We start from the raw sequence: 25,353 nt of genomic DNA on the forward strand, positions 1-25,353 counted from the left end.
AATCTGTCTTTCTTATCTGAGCAGTTACCTGGAGATAGACATTGATTGCTCTAACCACATCTAATGTGTGCAAAGACTCTTCTTCTGTAGACTGTGGATCTGGAAAAAAGGATGGTAGGATTACACCTTGATTCAAATGGAATCCTGAAACCACCTTAGGTAGAAAGGACCTATTAGGACGCATCACTACTCGGTCCTTATGATTAACTAGATAAGGTTCCTTGCTCGAGAGAGCTGCCAGCTCTGACACTCTTCTAGCCAAGGATATGGCTATCAAGAAAACTATTTTTTTAGTCAAAAGAACTAACGAAGACTGATGCAATGGTTCAAATGGTTGTCCCTGCAATGCCGAGAGAACCAAATTCAGATCCCATGGGCATACCGGAGGTTTGACTGGCGGCCTTAACCGCATGGCCCCCTGAATGAAAGCCCGGACAAGAGAATGAGATGCAAGTGGCTTCTGAAAACACACTGACAAGGCTGTGGTGCTAGGATGATTGACGCGCTAACACCAGGTGTTTGGAGTATCTTTATCTGCTGATTGTTAAACTCTGAAATACACATTTCTATTGTGGTGTAGGATCTGGGCCTGCTGTCCCTCCACCTCTCTTTCCTTCCTTCTCTCTCCTTCCCTTCTTCTTTCTATTCTCCCTCCCTCTTTTCCCCTTTCTTTCTCCATCTCTCATTCATGTCAGACTCTAACCACATCCCCATTTGGACCACGCCCACACAAGCCACACACACTATTTAACGTAAACCATGTCCCTTTTTACAAACACTTGCCCCGCCCCCTAACTATAATAAGACTTTGACTACAGCCAAAAAAGTGTCCCTTTTTTTTTTTACAGTGTTGGCAACTATGAGTGGGGGGGGGGGGGGGGATTTGTGCTAAGAGGGGATATTTGAGCAGAAGAGGGGGAAGTCTTTTTCTTGGGGGGGGGGGGGATTTGTGCTGGGGAGAGAGAGAGGATTTGTGGGGGGGGGGTGGATTTATCCTGGGAGGAAGGGGGAGCATGTAGATAAGTGCTCAATTTTTTTTGGGGGGGGGATTTTTTGCTGACACATAATCATACATCTTGTGGGGGGGAGGGGATGGGGACGAAGATTGGCATAATGGCATGTTGTCCTGGCACTGTTTACAGTCAAAGGGTTTATAGTGTCTCTATCCTGGAACAAGCAGGTTAGTAGAGGAAAGTCAGAGAAAAGTCGGAACTCCTCATCTACACACCTGTTCTGGGTTTGTGATTCAAAGTATCAAACATGACAGCCAGGCAGCTGGTATTTCTGGAGAAGCAGACAATGCCAATCACTGTCCATCTCCTATTAATTTGTGGTGTAAAATGTTCACCATCATATAGGGAGGAGGAGGAGGGCAGCGGATTGGAGCAAGGGAGGATCAGACCATATACTATAGAGATCATACTGACTGGGAGAGGGACTACAAGTGTCAGCGGATGCAAAACGCATCCACACTCCATACACCCACATTGTGATTGTAGAGAGATACAATGTATTCTTATATCCGATTGATGTGCCCTCAGAGGATCGTCCTCCATCCACACACCGGATCATCTCCGCTCCCAGCCAGGGACACAGCACAGTGATCGGGGTGCGGAGCCGGGGGCACAGCACAGTGATCGGGGTGCGGAGCCGGGGACACAGCACAGTGATCGGGGTGCGGAGCCGGGGGCACAGCACAGTGATCGGGGGATCGGGGTGCGGAGCCGGTGAAGGTATCCCAGTGGCCGTTGAGTGGTCGGGCTGAAGAAAGGGGCGGGGCTTGTGGAGGGGGTGTTCCCTGTACTGTGGCCGGACACCGGGCTCTCCGCTCTGTCTGCTCTCCGCTGTCTCCGTCCGGTGATCAGGTAAGGGGGGTCTGTGTGTGCGGGGACCGATCATATGTCATCGATCTACTGAGAGGATACTGAACGGCTCAGGAGAGCACCGAGTACACACACCGCTCTGCACAAACTTTATGGCGTGTGATCGGTGCTCTGCAACAAGTAGATGGTCGGTGTTCTGCAATGTGAAGTTGATCAGTCCTCTGCAGAGTAAAGAATGGATGATCGGTGTTCTGTAACAAGTAGAGTGATAGTGCTATGCAGGGTATAGATAATCGGTGTTCTGCAATGTTTAGATGATCAGTAGTCTGCAATGTGAAGTTGATCAGTGCAACAATAGAGATGGAGTGCTTTGCAGGGTGTAGATAATCAGTGTTCTGCAGGGTATAGAATAGATGATTGATATCTGTACCAAGTAGTGGTGGAGTGCTCTGCAGGGTGTAGATGATTAGTGTTCAGCAGTGAGTAGATGATCAGTTTTCTGCAATAAGTAGATGATCAGTGTTCTGCAGGGTGTAGATGATCAGTATTCTACAATGAGCAGATGATCAGTGTTCTGCAATGAGTAGATGATCAGTGTTCTGCAATGAGTAGATGATCAGTGTTCTGCAATGAGTAGATGATCAGTGTTCTACAGGGTGTAGATGATCAGTGTTCTGCAGGGTGTAGATGATCAGTGTTCTGCAGGGTGTAGATGATCAGTGTTCTGCAGGGTGTAGATGATCAGTGTTCTGCAGGGTGTAGATGATCAGTGTTCTGCAGGGTGTAGATGATCAGTGTTCCGCAGGGTGTAGATGATCAGTGTTCCGCAGGGTGTAGATGATCAGTGTTCCGCAGGGTGTAGATGATCAGTGTTCCGCAGGGTGTAGATGATCAGTGTTCCGCAGGGTGTAGATGATCAGTGTTCCGCAGGGTGTAGATGATCAGTGTTCCGCAGGGTGTAGATGATCAGTGTTCCGCAGGGTGTAGATGATCAGTGTTCCGCAGGGTGTAGATGATCAGTGTTCCGCAGGGTGTAGATGATCAGTGTTCTGCAATGATTAGATGATCAGTGTTTTGCAATGATTAGATGATCAGTGTTCTGCAATGATTAGATGATCAGTGTTCTGCAATGATTAGATGATCAGTGTTCCGCAGGGTGTAGACGATCGGTGTTCTGCAATGATTAGATGATCAGTGTTCCGCCAGGTGTAGACGATCAGTGTTCCGCCAGGTGTAGACGATCAGTGTTCCGCAGGGTGTAGATGAATGCAGTTTTTGAGGGGTTCTATTCTTGGTGACATCCTGTATAATCTGTTGGTAGGTGTTCCTGGCTGTGAAGGGTTCCTATCTGATCTCCTCCAATCACAGGGAAATTGATGAGAAACTTTGTCTTTCTATGAGAGAATTATGTACAGAATTTGCACATTTACCTTTAGGGCTCACTTACACCAGCTGGCGAGCCATGCCACGTGCCATGGTGTGTGTTGTGTAGGGGGGATGACACGTGCCATGGTGTGCGTTGTGTAGGGGGGATGACATGTGCCATGGTGTGGGTTGGTTGGGGGGGTGACACGTGCCATGGTGTGCGTTGTGTAGGGGGGTTGACATGTGCCATGGTGTGCGTTGTGTAGGGGGGCTGACACGTGCCATGGTGTGCGTTGTGTAGGGGGGCTGACACGTGCCATGGTGTGCGTTGTGTAGGGGGCGTGACACGTGCCATGGTGTGCGTTGTGTAGGGGGGATGACACGTGCCATGGTGTGCTTTGTGTAGGGGGGGTGACACGTGCCATGGTGTGCGCTGTGTGGGGGGGTGACACATGCCATGGTGTGCATTGTGTAGGGGGGGTGACACGTGCCATGGTGTGCGCTGTGTGGGGGGGGGTGACACGTGCCATGGTGTGCGCTGTGTGGGGGGGATGACACGTGCCATGGTGTGCGCTGTGTGGGGGGGATGACACGTGCCATGGTGTGCGCTGTTTTGGGGGGGTGACACGTGCCATGGTGTGCGCTGTGTGGGGGGGGGTGACACGTGCCATGGTGTGCGCTGTGTGGGGGGGTGACACGTGCCATGGTGTGCGTTGTGTGGGGGGGTGACACGTGCCATGGTGTGCATTGTGTAGAGGGGGTGACACGTGCCATGGTGTGCGTTGTGTAGGGGGCGTGACACGTGCCATGGTGTGCGTTGTGTAGGGGGGATGACACGTGCCATGGTGTGCTTTGTGTAGGGGGGGTGACACGTGCCATGGTGTGCGTTGTGTGGGGGAGATAACACATGCCATGGTGTGCGCTGTGTGGGGGGGTGACACGTGCCATGGTGTGCATTGTGTAGGGGGGGTGACACGTGCCATGGTGTGCGTTGTGTAGAGGGGGTGACACGTGCCATGGTGTGCGTTGTGTGGGGGGGGTGACACGTGCCATGGTGTGCGTTGTGTGGGGGGGGTGACACGTGCCATGGTGTGCGCTGTGTGGGGGGGATGACACGTGCCATGGTGTGCGCTGTGTGGGGGGGATGACACGTGCCATGGTGTGCGCTGTGTGGGGGGGATGACACGTGCCATGGTGTGCGTTGTGTGGGGGGGATGACACGTGCCATGGTGTGCGTTGTGTGGGGGGATGACACGTGCCATGGTGTGCGTTGTGTGGGGGGATGACACGTGCCATGGTGTGCGCTGTGTGGGGGGGGTGACACGTGCCATGGTGTTCATTGTGTAGGGGGGATAACACATGCCATGGTGTGCGCTGTGTAGGGGGGGTGACACGTGCCATGGTGTGCATTGTGTAGGGGGGGGTGACACGTGCCATGGTGTGCGTTGTGTGGGGGGGTGACACGTGTCATGGTGTGCGCTGTGTGGGGGGGTGACACGTGCCATGGTGTGCGCTGTGTGGGGGGGTGACACGTGTCATGGTGTGCGCTGTGTGGGGGGGTGACACGTGCCATGGTGTGCGCTGTGTGGGGGGGTGACACGTGTCATGGTGTGCGTTGTGTGGGGGGGTGACACGTGTCATGGTGTGCGCTGTGTGGGGGGGTGACACGTGCCATGGTGTGCGCTGTGTGGGGGGGTGACACGTGTCATGGTGTGCGTTGTGTGGGGGGGGGGGAGGGGTAGTGCCTCACACTTTACTTTTCTCTCTTTGTTTGAAGTTTATTGGGGTATGACAGCCTCATTCCTCTCTATGTAGCGGAGTGCTCTGTATATTTATGAAGTGGTCCTCCCTGCACTTGTATGGCGTGGGCAGAGCATATAGGGAACAATTGTTTTCTATGTACCCTTGCATTGACATAATATAGATCAGTAAACATGGTGTGAATGAGCCTATTACCACCAACCTATAAGGATATGAGATGCGCTGTTACCCATATCAACCAATCAGAAATCCTCTTTGTAAATTCTTTATTTTTAAAAATTTTGAAAAAAATAAAATAACAAAACTGAAATAAAATGCCAGTTCAGCAGAAGATATATGGACTGGTCGGCTCCTGAACGGGATCAGAATGGAGCTGGAAGTGACGTACGTGACCTCCGAGTCCGTTTCAATTTCTCTTCCGTTCTGTGAATAAGGAAAATCTGACACATATAATCCATATGGGCAACCGGATGTCAATGGACGCATGTCCGTCTATATCTGCCCACATCGGTCATGTTTGGTACAAACATATTGCATTTGATCCGGCAGACCTGGAGTTAAACAAGCGCACATTCGCTTACATCCTTCCATTCGAATGGATACATTGCAGTCCATTCTTAATCCATCTAATTATGGGTCAAAAATGGCATGATGTTTGCACAAGAGAAAGGGTCCTACGGAATATTGGAGAATTTGGAAAGCAGGCGGCTTGTGCACAGTGGAGTTGTTCTATTAGAGTAGCCAGTAGCAACGGTTCACCAGATCCCTGGGGTTCCTCCCTAAGTTGTTAGGGGTTCCTTGATCTGTGACTGATTGACCTACCATTTGATGGGGCCTGCAGGTTCCAAGGCCAACACCACTTGGCAGAGCCAGTGACATGACAGCTGTGTATAGGTGGGACATTCCGATCAGCACTATCAGTGGGGAATTCTTCCTACTGACCCACATAATATTTAGGACAACCTGGGCTCAGAAGATGTGGGTTGAATGCTGACCATCAGGCTGAGGACATTCAGAGGAAGAAGAAATGTACTGCAGGGAAGTCTATGGATTGAAGATAAATACTGTAGAAAAAGCTGATCTTTTTTTTAAAACTTGTAATGGTCTATTCATGTTGTTATCTTATTTTTGGCTAGAGTTCCACTTTGACCACTTTGCGTTCTATTTCCATCTTCAGGATGTGACCAGCTCTTACTCACCTGACAGCCTCCCAGACAACATGATTACATGATCTAAAGCAGCAGTGGCCAAACTTTTGAATATGGGGAGCTTCAAGAATGGCCCCTAATATCACCAAAGGATTGGTTGGTAGGATGCTAGCAGTCCCAGCAACTGACCATGGTGGAGAGAAGGAAGAGGGCTGGTTGGCCAGCAGTGGATGCGCCAGTCTCTGTATTACGATAGACGGCCTGGCGCATCCACTGCCAGCCAGCTGAGATTGCTGCGAGTCACTTGTTTGGAGACCCATGATCTATAAGAACTGGAGACACATGTGACCTGAATGATTCACCAAGTTACATACTGTTGGTGGCCAGCTTACCTCTTCTCAAGTTGATGTGGAATCATTTGCTAAAAATGTATTAACCCTTGTTGGGCAGTGCACAAAGCATATAGCAGTCATGGTGTGATCATACATGTGTCTGCTCCTTTGGCTTGAGACAGGACTAAGTTGGTCCTGGCAGTATGAGTGTGGTCCTGCCAGTATAGGTGAGGTCCTGGCAGTGTGAGTGAGGTCTTGCCAGTATGAGTGAGGTCTTGCCAATATAGGTGAGGTACTGGCAGTATGTGTGTGGTCCTGCCAGTAAAGGTGAGGTCCTGGCAGTATGAGTGTGGTTGTCCTGCCAGTATAGGTGAGGTCCTGGCAGTATGAGTGTGGTCCTGCCAGTATAGGTGAAGTCCTGGCAGTATGAGTCTGGTCCTGCCAGTATAGGTGAGGTCCTGGCAGTATGAGTGGGGTCCTGCCAGTATAGGTGAAGTCCTGGCAGTATGAGTCTGGTCCTGCCAGTATAGGTGAGGTCCTGGCAGTATGAGTGTGGTCCTGCCAGTATAGGTGAGGTCCTGGCAGTATGAGTGTGGTCCTGCCAGTATAGGTGAAGTCCTGGCAGTATGAGTCTGGTCCTGCCAGTATAGGTGAGGTCCTGGCAGAATGAGTAAAGTCCTGCCAGTATAGGTGAGGTCCTCGCAGTATGAGTGTGGTCCTGCCAGTATAAATGAAGTCCTGGCAGTATGAGTGTGGTACTGCCAGTATAGGTGAGGTCCTTGCAGTATGAGTGAGGTCCTGCCAGTATAGATGAGGTCCTGCCAGTATAGGTGAGGTCCTGCCAGTGTAGGTGAGGTCCTGGCAGTATGAGCGAGGTCCTGCCAGTATAGGTGAGGTCCTGGCAGTATGAGTGTGGTTCTGCCAGTATAGGTGAGGTCCTGGCAGTATAGGTGAGGTCCTGGCAGTATGAGTGAGGATTTGCCTGTATAGGTGAGGGCCTGGCAGTATGAGTGAAGTTCTGTCAGTATAGGTGAGTTCCTGGCAGCATGAGTGTGGTCTTGGCAGTATCAGTGTGGTCCTGTCATTATAGGTGAGGTCCTGGCAGTATGAGTGTGGTCCTGCCTGTATAGGTGAGGTCCTGTCATTATAGGTGAGGTCCTGGCAGTATGAGTGTGGTCCTGCCAGTATAGGTGAGGTCCTGTCATTCTAGGTGAGGTCCTGGCAGTAAGAATGTGGTCCTGGCAGTATAGGTGAGGTCCTGTCATTATAGTTGAGGACCTGGCAGTATGAGTCTGGTCCTGCCAGTATAGGTGAGGTCCTGGCAGAATGAGTAAAGTCCTGCCAGTATAGGTGAGGTCCTGGCAGTATGAGTGTGGTCCTGCCAGTATAAATGAAGTCCTGGCAGTATGAGTGTGGTCCTGCCAGTATAGGTGAGGTCCTTGCAGTATGAGTGAGGTCCTGCCAGTATAGATGAGGTCCTGCCAGTATAGATGAGGTCCTGCCAGTATAGGTGAGGTCCTGCCAGTGTAGGTGAGGTCCTGGCAGTATGAGCGAGGTCCTACCAGTATAGGTGAGGTCCTGGCAGTATGAGTGTGGTTCTACCAGTATAGGTGAGGTCCTGGCAGTATGAGTGAAGTCCTGCCAGTATAGGTGAGGTCGTGGCAGTATGAGTGTGGTCCTGCCAGTATAGGCGAGGTCCTGCCAGTATAGGTGAGGTCCTGGAAGTATGAGTGTGGTTCTGGCAGTATAGTTGAGGTCCAGGCAGTATGAGAGAGGTCCTGCCAGTTTAAGTGAGATCCTGGCTGTATGAGTGAGGTCCTGGCAGTATAGGTTAGGTCATGGCAGTATGATTGTGGTCCTGCCGGTATAGGTGAGGTCCTGGCAGTATAGGTGAGGTCCTGGCAGTATGAGTGAGGATTTGCCTGTATAGGTGAGGGCCTGGCAGTATGAGTGAAGTTCTGGCAGCATGAGTGTGGTCTTGGCAGTATCAGTGTGGTCCTGTCATTATAGGTGAGGTCCTGCCTGTATAGGTGTGGTCCTGCCTGTATAGGTGAGGTCCTGTCATTATAGGTGAGGTCCTGTCATTATAGGTGAGGTCCTGGCAGTATGAGTGTGGTCCTGGCAGTATAGGTGAGGTCCTGTCATTCTAGGTGAGGTCCTGGCAGTATGAATGTGGTCCTGGCAGTATAGGTGAGGTCCTGTCATTATAGGTGAGGACCTGGCAGTATGAGTGTGGTCCTGCATGTATAGGTGAGGTCCTGACAGTATAAGTGAGGTCCTGCCAGTACGATTGAGGTCCTGCCAGTATAAGTGCGGTCCTGCCAGTATCTGTAAGTTTCTATCAGAGTTTGAGTTTTACTCCAGGCTATGGCTGAGTGGATGGGGGAGTTTTGGAGAAGAATGAGAGAGGTTTTGGCTTTTGTCCACCTGAATCCGCCTACAGGATAAGAATCTTTCCATTACTCTCGGATACAGTGAGCGCTGCTTGGATGAAAGGAACTATGCAAGCAAAAAATTCCCAGTTATATTATGTAAATGGTAACTAACATTGTAGTTTTTCTGCAATTAATATTTCCTTATCCACTGATATAAGAAGTTTAAAGTAGAACTATAGGCAAAACTTTTTTTTTTTTCATTTTGGATAGAGTAAGGGGGGTTATAAAACCTGTAATGTTTATTTTTGCCATCTTTGTCCCATTGGGGAGATTTACCTTCACTTCCTGTCCCATAGCCAAACAGGAAGTGGGATGAAATCTATGCAAATTAACCACTTGCTGCCAAATCACGTACCTGGTACATTATTTGACTTCAAGTGGTTGTACCGAAGTGATGCAGGCATCACCCGGTATCGTTTATTAGAGCTGATGGTCATCTCTCTTGTAATAACAACTGGTTTCTTATTACGAGCAGCAGGAGAGGACGTCCCCCCTTCCGCCAATTTCCATGGCTCGCTTGGGCTCTCCCATCCCACTTGGAGACCCAAGCTACTAGCCGGCATGTCCGCCCGCTAGACGGAGACCCAAAGAAAACCGGAATCGGCTTTAAACAGGTCGCCGCTATGGTAACCCGGAAGCGATTATATGGCATCACTTCGGCCGCGTACACACGCGCGGACTGTTCGCCCAACTTTGTCCGTCAAACAGTTTCGGCAAACAGTCCGCTCAAACTTAGCATGGACGGACATGGCCACACACGACGGACGAACAGTTTGCTGAAACCGTACGCGATGACGTGAACGGCACGTACGACGGGACGAAAAATACGACGTCCTATACACTGCATTATAGCTTTCGGCGTGAAAATCCTTTCTGAGCATGCGCGCAACTTTGTTTGACGAACAAGCCTACACACGAGCGGACTGTTCGCTGAAACAAGGTTTCAGCGGACAGTTTTTCGGAAATTCCGAAAAACCTTGTCCGTCAAACTGTCCGCTGAAACTGTCCGCTGAAAGCCCACACACGAGCGGACTGTCCGCCCAAACACTGTTCAGCGGACAAAGTTGGGCGAACAGTCCGCCCGTGTGTACGCGGCCTTCCGGTTTACCGGCATCTTAATTTTTTGAAAATCTAAAGTATTCAAAAACACTGATCTTGGCGTTTTGAATACTTTTAAGTGCAAAGGAGGGATTTGTGTTATTGTAGACCCCAGATTCCTCCATAAAGAGTTCATGTCACATCCCTATTGCTGTCACAAGGATGTCAAAACCCACCAATTTATTCTCTAGGGCCTCTGATTTAAAAAAATATATATAATGTTTGGGGGTTCTAACTAATATTCTAGCAAAAAAGAAATAAAACAGACTTTATGATTTCACTGCCCTGGGGGATATGTACCAAAGCAAAAAAAAAAAAACAATTTACCAAGAGCAGTGATTTTAATAATGCCTAAAAAGTAACATTAATCCCTTTAACTAACATTCCTGAGTGATGCCCTGAACCTGCCTGTGAAATAGCGCTCCGGAAGATTTTACCCCCTTCATGACCAGACTATTTTTTGCTATTCGGCACTGTGCTACTTTAACTGGTAATTGCGTGGTCATGCAATGCTGTGCCCAAATTAAATTTATATCATTTTTATTACACAGATAGAGGTTTCTTTTGGATCACCACTAGGTTTTTTTTTTTTGTTTTTTTGTTTTATATAGATGAAAACATGTGAAATTGTGTGTAATTCCGATTTCTTCTACTATCTGCTACATGTCTTTGGTAAAAAAAAAATAAAAAAATAAAAACTTTTTGGGTAAGCTATACTATTGGGGACACTAGTATAGTTCTGACCGTGACCAGGATACAGATCCAGACAGACACTATACTAGTAATGATGGTGATCAGTGGCTTATTGTGTGACTATGATAGTGTGGCGAGCAATCAGGGACGGACTCTAACTGACACTATCTGACATCGCTAATGACACTAATACAGTCATCAGTGATAATACCACTGCCACTGTAGTAATGACACTCTGTGTGTGTGTTAGCCCCCGTACACACGGTCGGAGAATCCGTCGGAATGTGTCCTATCGGACCGCGTTGTCGGATATTCCGACTGTGTGTGGTATGCATCGGACTGTTTCCGAGGGAATATCCATCTGAGGAAATTTTCCAACTTGTTGGAAATATTTTCCGACAAACTGGTCCGATAGGACATACTCCGATCATGTGTAGAGAATTCCAATCGGACAAAGTGCCACGCATGCTCAAATCAAATTACTACATCAAATCTATTGGCTACTAGCCTGAACGTAGTCCCATCGTAACAAAATTACGTCATCACGTTCTGAAAGATCGGATTTTTCGACAACTTAGTCCGACCGTGTGTATGCAACAGTTTCGGACACAATCCGACGGACAAAATCCGACGGATTTGGTTGGCAGAATGTCCGACCGTGTGTATGGGGGCTTAGGGGTTATCAGCAGGCATAGATGTGCACAGCCTATTGCATTACCCCAGATCTCATACATTATTTCAGTGTGTTAGTGCAAGATTAACGTAGTATATTTATGCGCGTCAGTGCAAGATTAACGTAGTATATTTCTGCGTGTTAGTGCATGTTTAACACAGTTTATTTCAGTTCGTTAGTGCAAGTTGAACACAGTATATTTCTGTGTGCTACTGCCCACTTAAAGCAGTATATTTCAGTGCGTTAGTGCAAGTTTAACGCTGTATATTTCAGTGTGTTACTGCACACTTAAAGCAGTAAATTTCAGTGCATTACTGCACGTTTAACGTAGTATATTTTTGTGCATTAGTGCATGTTTAACACAGTTTATTTCAGTTTGTTCGTTCGCGGGGGGTACAAAAAAAGCCACTGGCAAACAGTAATAGTTAAACTGCTGGTCAGCAAGTGGTTAAATTGTTGTCAAATGGCAGCGTCAGCCTCTTTATTGCTGCTTGTAAACAAACAGCCGGGGCTTCTCTTCATCTATTCCAGACTCTTATCCCAGATGAGGGCATGGTATAGATGTTAATAGGGGAACCCACAGAAAAAAAGGAGCCTGTGGTCCCCCCCCAAAAATACAAAGCAGACCCTTATCCTTGAAAAGTATCTGGTAGAGGGGCCCATAAAAAAAAAGGAATATTTTCCCCCACTCTGCCAAGAGCACAGATGGGATAACTTTGCAAATGTAATTCTTTAAATCCCTAAGGACTTGTTTACATTAGTAGCAAGGACCACCGCTTCTCCAAAAAGCGAAGCAAGCTTGGATCACTGTTCAAAGGTGGTTGACAAGGGGTAAGGAGATGACGGGGGGCCTAAATGTAGCAATACGTGCATTGCGCGCAGTTACAGGGCAGTTACAGTGTGGCCTGATCCACTTGGTAGGGGGTAAAATTCGTGCTGCAGCCACAAAGCATCACGGTGTACACCTCTGATCACTGCCTTTGCAGCTAAAAGGGGAGTGGTTGAGGGCTCAACCGTATAGTTTTACCCCCCAAACGAGCTCTAATGCAGTCAACCCCACATTTTTTACAATAGAGGAACCCTTGAAATATTTTTCAGGTGTCAGGGAATGCTTAGGCCGCGTACACACGCGGGGACTGTTCGCTCAACTTTGTCCGCTGAACAGTGTTTCAGCGGACAGTCCGCTCGTGTGTGGGCTTTCAGCGGACAGTTTCAGCGAACAGTCTGCTGAACAAGGTTTTTCGGAATTTCCGAAAAACTGTCCGCTGAAACCTTGTTTCAGCGAACAGTCCCCTCGTGTGTAGGCTTGTTCGTCAAACAAAGTTCCGCGCATGCTCAGAAAGAATTTATACGCCGAAGGTTGCATTGCAGTGTATAGGACGTCGTTTTCTAGTCCCGTCGTACGTGCCGTTCACGTCATCGCGCACGGTTTCAGCAAACTGTTCGTACGTCGTGTGTGGCCATGTCCGTCCATGCTAATTTTGAGCGGACTGTCCGCTGAAACTGTTTGACGAACAAAGTTGAGCGAACAGTCCCCGCATGTGTACGCGGCCTTACTAAAATGAATAATTTGTGATAAATGGGAAGAATGCCCTATATATTATATGGTAGCTTGTAGGAAGAACTTGTGGTCAGAGCGCCACCTTACAGGCAGCTGAAAAGATCATTGGTTGTCATACTGCTGGCTCTGCCAGTGGGTATTGGACCAGGAACTATGCTTACATCATCAGATGGGAGGTCAATCAGCTCAAGGGGCCCCAGACAGCCTCTGGAGGAACCCTAGCTGAGGATGGCGCCCTAAAGCCTTCCCTTGGCCCTCAGACCCCATGCTCACCTTTGTTTTTGGTGTGTCTTTTGCCTCATGACCTTTCCATTGAAATGAAAGAAAACAAGAAATGTGTTGCCGTGTTTATTAACATTGCAATACACTTTATATAGTCCCTGATTTGGAGCAATGTCCCTCTGTCGCTCATTCCCCCTCATTTGTCCCTCATTTTGGTCTGATCTGTAGAGATGTATATAAAATGCACTTTTTATCTTTCAAAAATGTTTCCCAGTGCTAAACCTTTAATCCAAATTCTAAATTGCTGCATTTGTAAATTTTTAAAGCCAGGCAGGCAGTACAGAGGGGACAGTTGATGGTGGGGACAGGCAGTACAGAGGGGACAGTTGATGGTGGGAACAGGCAGTACAGAGGGGACAGTTGATGGTGGGGGCAGGCAGTATAGAGGAGACACTTGATGGTGGGGGTAGGCAGTACAGAGGGGACAGTTGATGGTGAGGTCAGGCAGTACAGAGGGGACAGTTGATGGTGAGGTCAGGCAGTACAGAGGGGACAGTTGATGGTGAGGTCAGGCAGTACAGAGGGGACAGTTGATGGTGAGGTCAGGCAGTACAGAGGGGCCAGTTGATTGTGGGAACAGGCAGTACAGCGGGGACAGTTGATGGTGGGGGCAGGCAGTATAGAGGGGGCACTTGATGGTGGGGGCAGGCAGTATAGAGGGGGCACTTGATGGTGGGGGCAGGCAGTATAGAGGGGGCACTTGATGGTGGGGGCAGGCAGTACAGAGGGGGCAGTTGATGGTGGGGTCAGGCAGTACAGAGGGGACAGTTGATGGTGGGGGCAAGAACTTCCCATCCCACTCCTGGAACAAAATCAAGTCAGGCTGAGCACTATGAACAAATACAAAGCTTCCTCTGATTGGCTGAGGTGGAGAGGTGGGTTGATGACATCTTGGTGTTGCAGGGCAGTTGCAGTGCGGCCCCATTCAATTCACTGGTGGTGATAATGCCTGAAGAACGCTATTTGTGGCATTTTTGCCACCCTAGGACTGCCACTACATGCACTAACATGGCCAGTGGCATGTTAACTTGTGGCTGGGTGGTCAGGATTGGTCAAACTGCGGCTCAACCTTGTGTTTTTACTGTTTCCCCAAGCCTCCCCTGTATATGAGGCCTTACTGTACAGGGATTATGAGAAGAGAATTACAGGGGATTACACTAGCCTGATTGCACAGATCATGATTTTTAAGGAATACATAACTACAATAAATTGTGTTTTCTGTCTGTGTGGCGGTCATTTTACGGCAAAGAATCCTGTGTCCTTATAAACTAATATAATTAGATTTACCATATCTTGTCTTTAAGTCTCTCCTGAGAGGACATGGAAAAATGAAGGCTTTTACTAGGCAGAAAAGTGATATAAAGACCCTTCCAGGCTATAGAGTGTTAAGTGTGTGTATTTATTAATGACCTCAGTGAAGGGATGGGTGTACTCCATGTAGATCAGCGGAGGAAAGTCTTAACATACATTTCCATTTGGTGAAAGTGATTATTCCCTTTGTGGGTTCCATATAACATCACATAATATGAGCACTATGGAGGCCGAGACTCGTATACACTCCCATCTAGAACACCACTGACCTCACTTGCTGAGTAAAACAAATCATATCAAATCAAAAGACAAATCATATGTACAACAATAATGAAAAAAAAAATGGATGCCACACAACAATCGCGGCCAAACCACACAGCGTTTTAGGTGATTCCGCGTTTTGCGATTTTAGTGCATTTTGAGATTGCAGGGAGATTTACAGCTATTCTGCCGCAATCTCCAAACGTCAAGGTGTGAACGGGGCCTAACTGAGCGGAGTTTCCCCCATAATTTGTCATTCTTTCCACTCAGATTATAACCCTGATGTAGCGGTGTTACGTTGGGGTTATTGGCTTGCTGCTCTGCTGTAAGTTAAGGTTAAGAAGGTTGGTGGGCACAAATGACTTGCCCTGCCCCGGGCCCTGATAAACCTTGCTATGCTAAAAAACGGGCTCCTAACTTTTTTAGCTGCCTCCTAGATTAAAAATAAATTTGTCAAGCCCCGGCCTTGGCTATATACCGTGTACTGTACAGCGCTGCATTCCATCAGTGGTATGAGGACTTCATGACCCCTTTCCGAAAACAGAATTAAGTTGGGCTCAGCGTGCTCAGTCATTCATAGGGAGGTTTGTATTTTCTGTATAAATACTATACAAGACTTCCTCTAAAAAAAAAAAAAAAAAAAAAAAAAATACAAAGCTTCCTGTGAATGGCTGAGCAAAGCTTAGCCCGACTCAATTTTGGACCGGGCATTTCCCCCATGCCATTGATGGAACACAGTGCTGTATATGGTATGCAGCTGAGAATACCTACAGTTTATACAGCACTCCCAGCAAGTGTATGAATTAGTGAAGGAAATCGTTTATTTGGACCAGCTTGGTCCTAAGAAACTTATTAAAACTAAATCAAACCTGGAGTTAGGGCTCCTTCACAGGGACGTGTCCATGTATGGAGCCTGCTCTGCTCAGTGGGGGATCACTCTGTCGCTCTGCCATCCCTGTGCAGGGTTGGACCTCTCAGAGCGCCGCTCTCCCTTATGGGGGGATCGGATGACGACAGACCGCTGAGTCTGTCGTCACCCGATCCGATCCTCAGACGAATGGATCAGAGCGGGTCGGATGTCCGCGGAATGTCACCGCTGACATCCGACGCTCCATAGAGGTCTATGGAGCCTCTGTTCAGGTCCGCCTAAAAAAACAGGCGGACCTGAATGGATCGTTCGTGTGAAAGAGGCCTTGGGCACCTGCAAACTCTTTGAAAACTCTCCTCTTATTTCTTAAAGTGGAAGTAAAGGCACAAGTACTTACCTATGTTCCTACGGTGCAATGGCTGTAAAGGTCCCTCACCGACGCTAGCATCTTCTCTCCGGGTTCGTCCAGGTGCCAGTCTTTGGTTGTTTAGATTGTCCATCGCAGGAGGGTGCCACACATGCAGTCATCCTGGAACACTGTGCCATAATGTAAACTGAGCTGTGAACAGGCAGGTAAGTGTATTTTATTGCAGAGAACACATTGGGGGTTATTTACGAACGGCCAATCCACTTTGCACTGCAAGTGCACTTGAAAGTGCAGTCGCTGTAAATCTAAGGGGTAGATCTGAAAAGAGGGGAAGCTCTGCTGATTTTATCATCCAATCATGTGCAAGCTAAAATACTGTTTTTTATTTTCCTCGCATGTCCCCCTCGGATCTACAGCGACTTTACTTCCAAGTGCACTTTCAGTTCAAAGTGGATTTTCCTTTAGTAAATAACTCCCATTGCATTTTTCTGTTGCCTGTTTGCAATTTTTAACATTTTTCCTTCGTTTCCACTTTAAGCATTGGGAAGCCATTTTTGAACATGTGGCGCTCTTAACCTTTGCACTTTTTTTTTTTTTTTAACTCAGCCTGTCCATTTCATTGTCACGGTTGTAAGAAGCAATTCTTTAGCTTCTTTAGGCCTCTTGCTCATGATACTCCTATTTGAGCATCTACTTTTAGACTTTTTTTTTTTGGTATGTATTTGCGCACATTTTTGCATATATGCGTTTGCACATTTTTGTGCACATATTGTGCAGAAAGAGAACATGAGAATAAGCTTGCGTGCATTTGCTCGAAAATTCGAGCAGGCTCATTCTCACGTTCTCTTTCTGCACAATATGTAAATGAGCATTTGCGTGCATGAGATGTAAATTACTGACAAAAAAAAATATTTTTCTATTTTCTTTACTTACAGAAGAATGCACCACGCTTGTTTACATGCCTGTGTGTATAGGTACATTACAATTAATCAAATCATTCTCTGCAGCTATTAGCTATTACCTTTTGTACCACCACCCCCTCCCTTTTAGAATGTAAGCTCTATGAGCAGGGCCCTCCTGTACCTTTTGTATTGTACTGTAATTGTGTTGTGCCCCCTATACATTGTAAAGCGCTGCTTAAACTGTTGTTGCTATATAAATCGTGAATAATAATAATAATTAATGGGCTGTATTTTAGCTCAGTAAAAAAAAAAAAAAAAGCTGCACTGAGCTTTTTCAAGCTGAAGTGTGCAAGAGGCCTTAAAGCGGAGTTCCACCCAAAAGAGGAACTTCCACTTTAAGGTATTCTGACCCCCTGACATGCCACATTTTTTTGAAGGGAGAGCGGGTACCTAGTTTTGACAGGTACCCAGCTCCCACTTCCACCCGCGACGCCTAGGCGACTCCACCTCTCCACCTCCTCCCTGCAATCTTCTGGGACACGTCACAGGTCCCAGAAGATTGCCCGGCCATTCAGGATGCTCATCGCGACTCGCACAGTGTGCACACGGCCTCAAGCTGTCACATCTGGGAGCCCACACTTGCAATGCCTGCACGGCGGACAGGCGGGGGAGAGAATGGAGGCTTTGGGTGGCCACCTTGCTGGACCGTGGGACAAGTGAGTGTGTGTTTTTTTTAAAGTCAGCAGCTACACTTTTTGTAGCTGATGACTTTTACTAAACATGGGTCCAGCTGGAACAAAAAACATACACAAAGTGCCCTGTTTAATCTCAGAAAGGCCCTAATGCAGGCCATACCTAGGTCCGAATTCCAAATAAATTTTCTTTCAAAAATCTGAAATTTCAAGCATTTTTTGATCTTTTGTGCCACCATTGGTTTTGAAATTAGACCAACCAAGCCTTCAATTTCACCTCATGTTGCTACATAAAGAATTTTTGTGGCCGGGAATTTTCTTTTCTTGCGCTTACGCGCATTTCTTTTTCGATTATATTTCTAGCATGATTCTCCCATCATTGATTATAAATACTTTTTTTTATTTTTCAAAACTTTTCCAACATGCCCCATCACTCAAATTCGATGGCTGCATGAAAATCAGCAGTTGCTGCAGCCCACCAATGGTGCGAAATTCAAGCAAAAATTCTTACAATTTCCAAAAGAAAATTATTTCGGAATTAGACCCATGTATGGCCCGGTTTAGTTATATTTCACCTTTTGCCAGTGGCACGCAATGGAACAATGGAACGTGATCAGTCTGAACGAAGCTCTTGCACTGTCTCCTGGTCAACGCCAAGGGAGCTGACATTTTGCCTCCCGATTCTTCCGGGTTCTTGGCCGTCACTCTCGCACATGCACACCAGAGTCTTCTTTCCAGCAAGGAGATCTGATTTTCCAGCAGCATCCGCCGAACCTTCAGAGCGCATGTCCCGCTGACTTCAGCAGTTGCATGCAAAGTAAATATCTCCTAAACCGTACAGGTTTAGGAGATATTCATTTTACCTATAGGTAAAAATATTCATTTTACCTGTAGGTAAAAATGTGCTAAAGGGGTATTCAACCACTTTAATTACCACCACGTTAATTAACCACTAGTATACTATAGAAAATCTATCCAAATGTCCATTTTACTTACCCGATACCACAGTCACATGGTGATTCTTCTCTCTTCTTCTCTTTACTTCTTGGGGTCCTTCTTTGGGTGTCCACGTCACTCCTGCATGATGTGGACACCTATAGATGGAGGCTCCAGAGGCAGGAGAACTTCCCATAGTGGCGAGGGGACCAGTGCTAAAGATGATAACATGCAGAGAAAAACCCCGGCTACAGAGCAGGAAATTAGCTTGGTTCATAGAGGAAATTGTGATTTTGATCCATTACACTGCAGGATCACTAAAGCTGGGCATAGATGGTACAAATCTCAGCCAGTTAAGCAGGGACCAGGCAAGATTTGAACCATCTATGGGCAGGCTGATTGTACCCAAGTCGATCCATTGACAACCAGCATGTCGGATTTTTACATGCAATTATGCTATAGCTGCTAGCAATAATCACTGCGTTGTCTCAGCAGGGACGACTTCTGGCAGACCAGCTGCCGTATACATGTTGGCTGGTTTGTATTGAACTGTTCAATGCCACACGATATTTGGCCCATGTGTAGAGGTGTTTGGAATCAAGACTGAGGAGTAAGATAATTGATGTACAATGCACTATTTACATTTTCTTTTCTGCCTGAAATTGGGCTTTAAAAAGCCGGTCTGTGTTGTGCAGTCAGCTGAGTTTGTGCTTTGAACCCTTGTGAGAAATGTAGCAGATATTTGTTAGATCTTCAGATATTTATTAGAATGCCGACGTAACTGTTAGCAAGTGTGCCAAAATGGCCTGCTTCCCTATTACATGATGACTTAAAAGACAACCATCAATCAGAAGCCACGTGTCCTGATCAGACCAACACTACCATCCAAATATAGCGACTACATCCATCTATTTATATTATTAAATTCATCGTTATCAGAAATCAGTTTTATATCTGACGGTCTCGGGTTCAGACTGGACAGTAAAGTGGAGCTGAACTCAAAAACTGAAAATGTGTTATGTTAAAGAGGAAGTAAACCCTGATGGGTTTTACTTCCTCTTTTGCTCGCTGCAAAGCCTGCAAATGAAAAGCATAATGGGCTAGTATGCATCGCATACTAGCCCATTATGTGTCACTTACCTGCAAAAGAATCCAGCGATGCCCCCCCCCCCTGTTTAGGCAACGTCCATCTTCTGGCCCCTCTTCCTTCTGGGCCGCAGACTCCGGCTCTACGATTCGTCGGAGCCGCGTGACGTCACTCCCGCGCATGCACACGGGAGCCGCGATTAATGGCACAGGCTAGGGAAGAAACAGCACTTAGTTTCGTTACTTCCCCGCACATGCGCCGTTGAAATTTTCAGCAGACTACAAGTGAAATATCTCCTAAATAGCACACGTTTTGGAGATATTTCCACTACCTATAGGTAAGCTTACCTATAGGTAGAAGTCCAGAAAGTAGGTTTACAACCACTTTAACCACTATAATACTGGGCACTTTCACCCCCTTCCTTCCCAGGCCAATTTTCAGCTTTCAGCGCTCTTGCACTTTCAATAAGATTTGCAACACTGTACCAAAATTACATTTTTTATAATTTTGTTCACACAAATAGAGCTTTCTTTTGGGGGGATTTATTTTTAAATCTTTTTTTTTTTTTTTTGCGATATAAGCGGAAAAAAAGAGCGGAAATTTTGGAAAAAATATATATTTTCTACATTCTGTTTTAAAATAAATCCGATAAAATCGAATTTTGCCATAAATTTAAGCCAAAATGTATTCTGCTACATGTCTTTGCTAAAAAAAAAATCCAGTGTATAATAATTGGTTTGTGTGATCACGGACATATGTGCGCAATGATCACTGACATATGTGCTCAATGATCACTGACATATGTGTGAAATGATCACTGACATATGTGTGCAGATGATCAAGGACATATGTGCGCAATGATCACTGACATATGTGTGCAGATGGTCATGGACATATGAGTTTAGTGTTACATATGTGTGGACAGGTGTTTTTTACTGTATAAGGACATGTGCATGGGGACAGTGTTTTGGGGACACTATTTAGGGGACACTGTGTGTGTTTACATTGTGTGGGGACACTGTGCCGGTGATTAGTCTGTAAAAACAGCTCATACTCACTGATCACCGGCTGGCTGCAGCGATCTGCTCTCCTCTCCTCATTGACAACTTCCATGTGAGGAGAGGAGAGCCGATTGCCTAGCAGCCAGCTCTCTGTTTACATCACATGATAGCTCTGATTGGACACAGCCATCATGTGATCAGGAGGGCCAATCACAGAGCTCTCCTGCCGATCAGGAGATGCGCCGTGTCGGAGTCAGAGCTTATGTGGCCTCACGAGTTTCCACACTAGGAACTGACTCCGCTGCCCTCCATCAAGAATTTTTTAGTTTACAAGGTACACAAAATGAGGTGTCAAACCAAGTTGCACAGCTGCATCTGCTATTAGATGATCTGGAAAATCGCAGGCGCAACATTAGATTTGGTGGCCTGCCAGAAGCCACTCGACAGGCAGACCTCAAGGCAACTGTAACTGCCATATTCAGCGATTGCTTGGAGCGCCCCCCTGAGACCACCATTGCCATTGATAGGGTCCACAGGACCTTAGGCCCCAGGGGTCCCACTGAAGACAGACCCAGAGATGTCCTCTGCTGCCTGCACAATTACTCTGTTAAAGAAGACATACTTCAACGGGCTTGGCACAAGGGGCACATGAACTTTGATGGTGCACAGATCCTTCTCCTACCAAATGTGTCCCAGAGGACCCTATAGATGCGCCGTTGTATGAAGCCCTTACTTGAAAAGTTCAGCGAATTGGGGATCACCAACAAGTGGGGCCATCCTTTTCATCTGATTGCACGGAAGGGGGGCAGATCGTACACTCTCCGGCACCCCTCAGATCTTCCAGTATTTTTCAGATCTCTAGAGATGCACCCTCTACCTCTACACAATTGTCCTACCGTAGAAGAATAGCAATCCCACTATGATCTCAGCTGGCTGACCCCAGTGACCCTGTCAAAATCGCCAGTCTCAGTGCAGAAGACCACCAGCCCCTCAGGATAACGAGCCTTAATACTCTGAAGTAAGAACTGCATCCTTGTTGACGCACTGTCCCAAGGTCCAGAGACTCCCAACATGTATATGTCATGCAGTACCTTAACCGGTACCGAATACCGCACTTGGTGAGAGCTCATGGACCAGGGACCTATCTTCGGAAATATTTCCAGGCTCTCTTTGGGAATATCCCCTAGGTCCCCTAGCTACAGACTTTTAAGAGTCTTAGGTACATGGTTGAATTACTTGGTGGGAGGGGGTACAGTATGGACTTACTTTTCTGCTCCACATTGAGGTCATCACCCAAAGTGGGAGAGCCCGTCTGGGCCTTTTAGAACAAACAGAGGTTGGAGCACCACCTAGGGCAGGGATATGCAATTAGCGGACCTCCAGCTGTTGCAGAACTACAAGTCCCATGAGGCATAGCAAGACTCTAACAGCCACAAGCATGACACCCAGAGGCATGATGGGACTTGTAGTTTTGCAACAGCTGGAGGTCCACTAATTGCATATCCCTGACCTAGGGCGTTCCATGGGGGGTCCTTTACCCACTTGTTTCCCGCATGACATGCAGACTTGACTTGCTAGGGGCTAAGTAATAGAGTAATCATATCATTACGCTCTTTCTCACTAGGGTTCATGCCTAGCTTGTGGGATTGGAGGGGGGCTCCTAAGGCATTCTGAGGAGCACGTACCTTTACTAGTATATTTAGGCAATATTGAGGTTCTCCAGGTGCCCCGTTAGGCGCTGAATTCCTGAGTGCCCCTCCTCCCCATATGTATAAGTATTTGGATGCTTTTTTTTTTTTTTTAATATATATACCTCACAATATAATGGTAAGAATGCTTATTCGGTGGTGTGTGTTCTGCAGCGCATGCACTCCCTGATCTAGTTCACCTCTGAACGTTGTGGTTTATTTTGCAGGGGGGGGACATCATTCTCCAGGGACGTCCCCTGGTGGGGCATATATCATGCTTAATTGCATAGGCCTATGCATGTAACCATATACAGCTAGCGCTCCTGAGGGGGCCAAGCAAGAGAGCCACAGCTCGGTCTTCTTGGGCTGCAGCTATTGGAGAGCAAACAGTCTCTCCCTCTAACGATTTCTGGTTTTGTTTAACATTAAAGTTTTGAATATTCCGCCCTTGTTACCACTCCTTGTATTCTTGAAATTGTTATCATATATTAGGTGTAAGAGAAGTTAATATTTATTTATTTTTTATTAGAACTGCTATTTTTAGAGCCGCTTTTGGCACAGGGCTGTTTGGGGAGTTCCTGCGGCCTGGGGGCTCAACCTCTGAAGTGCCCTACCTCATCCCCTACTAGGCCTTGGCTGCCCTTTTTGGCAGTAGCCCTTCACCTGGAGACATACAAAAGTTTTTGCCCATTTCATCCACACCTCGTTTCTTACCTCTTCCTATATTATCTTTACCCTCTTTTACTGTTCCCCTTTGTCCCCTTCTCTTCCCTCCTCATCCCTTATCCCAACCTCTCCCCCCCCCCGACTCACAATACCCCCAAGTTTTGGCGGAGGGCGACAGCCAGACTCAGCTTCCATAAAAATGACTTTGAAACTTGTGTCCTGGAACATGAAGGGCCTCAGTGCTCCTGAAAAGTGATCCAGTTGTCTTGCTGAACTATGGCGGCAGAGTGGTATTCTTACAAGAAACACATTTCCGAGCCGATAGGATTCCGAAACGATACAGTAAACAGTATACCATAGTGTATCGCCCTCAGCTAAATCAAAAGGCACGTGTATCCTCCTGGCCAAAACTATAACCTGGCAGCTCTTAGACCTCCATACTAATCAGGAGGATACCTCTTTGTCAAGGGCAAACTCCAGTCGCAGATGTTCGCCCTGGCTAACTTGTATCTTCCAAATGTGGAGCAGCTCCCGGTGCTTGAGACATGTCTATCGCCTTGGCTTCTTTTGCCGAGGGTACTCTTGTGTTGGGGGAGACCTTAACCTCACCATGGATCCCTGCAAAGATTCTTCGACAGGCTCCTTTGCCCTATCTCAGAGAACCCAATCTCGAGTTAGAGAACTGCCTTATTCCCATCAGCTGGTTGATATTTGGCGTATCCTACACCCGCAGGAGAGAGACTATACCTATTTCTCACCAGTGCACGGTTCGTACTCTAGGATAGATCTCTTCCTGGTCTCCCATGCAACAATTCCGACCATCTCTAGTGCTCAGATTGCCCACATCGCACCACGCTCTGATCTAATTGTAAATTGTCTCACAATGCCCGACTCCTAGATCAGCCACTTGGTGATTGAATGAATCCCTCTTACAGGAACCAGAGATTAAAGCAGACATTCTGCGAGACCTAGACCTATTTTTCAAGACTAACAAAGACTCGATCTCCAACCCTCTTTCTATATGGTCCGCACATAAGTGTTATATTAACGGAATGTTTATTAAACATGGTCATAGAGAGAGAGCAAAAACACTGTCTGGACTGCTCTCCAAACTCCACGACTGCGAAAGGCAACATAAAACTCACCCTGACAAGGACCTAGAGGCAGTAGTAATCAAACTACAAGAGCAAGTTAGGGAACACTCCTTATTCAAGCCAAAATCAAGCTATTGAAGGCACGCAGAGCCCTATATGAACATGGAGACAAATGCAGCAGATCATTAGCAAACACCATTCAAACCCAACGTAACTTGTCATACATTCCAGCATTGTCCACTCCTGCGGGCACCAAAATCCATAAGTCCCTGGAGATAGCAGAGTCCTTCCGTGCTTTCTATGAGGCACTTTACAACCTGCACTCCAGCACTCCTATGGACAAATCCCCAGATAGGTTGGAGGTAATAGATGCCTACCTTGGAGCCACTAACCTGCCCTCTCTTGTGCAGAGAAAGTAGAGTTGCTATAGAGTAACCTATATACAAGGATGAACTCACGAGCTACCTGGCAGGGCCCCCAAAGGGGAAAGCCCCTGACCCTGACAGCTTTTCAATTTCTTATTACAAAACCTTCCAAACACAACCAGCAGCCCATTTTGTTACCGCCTTTAATGCAATTCTAGACAACCACAACATGCCAACAGACCCTCTACAGGCAAGCATCACTGTAATCCCCAAGCCTGTAAAGGACCCACTCCTATGTGCCAGCTATTGGCCCATCTTCCTGCTTAATTGTGACCTTAAGCTGTTCACGAAAATCCTGGAGGAGAGACTGGGGTCAATCCTCCAGGGCAGTGCTTGGATCAGGTCGGGTTTATCCACAACAGAGAAGCATGGGACAATAAGATCAGGACTACTGATGTCATAGCAAGGACCAAACATCTTAATTTCCCATTCATCATGTTATCTATAGACGCCAAAAAAGTGATAGACAGGGTGAATTGGACCTTCCTTTTGGCCACCTTGCGACATATTGGGATGCCGACAACCATCCTGTCTAGAATTTTTGCCATATACTCAACCCCTACAGCAAAGGTCAAGATAAATTGAGTAGCTTCCAACTCCTTCGCAATAAGTAACGGCACGAGACAAGGGTGCCCGCTTTTCCCGATCCTCTTCATACTTTCTTTGGAATCCCTGTTGCAACACATTAGGCTCAACCCTGATATTAGAGGACTCGAAACCAGTGCATACCACCATAAAGTTGCCACTTATTGCGGACGACCTACTGTTTTACATATCAGAATGCATACAGTGGGTGATGGAAAGTTTGGGCACCCCAGGTAAAAATGTGTATTAATGTGCATAACAAAGCCAAGGAAAGATGGAAAAATCTCCAAATGGCATCA

At 47.0% G+C, this 25,353-nt stretch overlaps 1 protein-coding gene across 2 annotated transcripts in view; it reads left to right on the plus strand.

Annotated features, from left to right (window-relative positions):
- Nucleotides 1–1,765: 1,765 nt before the first annotated feature.
- The window catches only part of MATN2 (matrilin 2), a 174,371-nt gene continuing 150,783 nt past the window's right edge, over nt 1,766–25,353 (plus strand). For both annotated transcript variants that reach the window (XM_077493077.1, XM_077493078.1), the window contains exon 1: nt 1,766–1,865. The gene's annotated coding sequence lies outside the window, so the exon portion shown is untranslated. The remainder of the gene's footprint in view (nt 1,866–25,353) is intronic.

The sequence above is a fragment of the Lithobates pipiens genome, unplaced genomic scaffold (assembly GCF_037356315.1).
Source record: "Lithobates pipiens isolate NorthernLeopardFrog02 unplaced genomic scaffold, aLitPip1_a1.2 Scaffold_19, whole genome shotgun sequence".
NCBI classification, from domain to species: domain Eukaryota; kingdom Metazoa; phylum Chordata; class Amphibia; order Anura; family Ranidae; genus Lithobates; species Lithobates pipiens.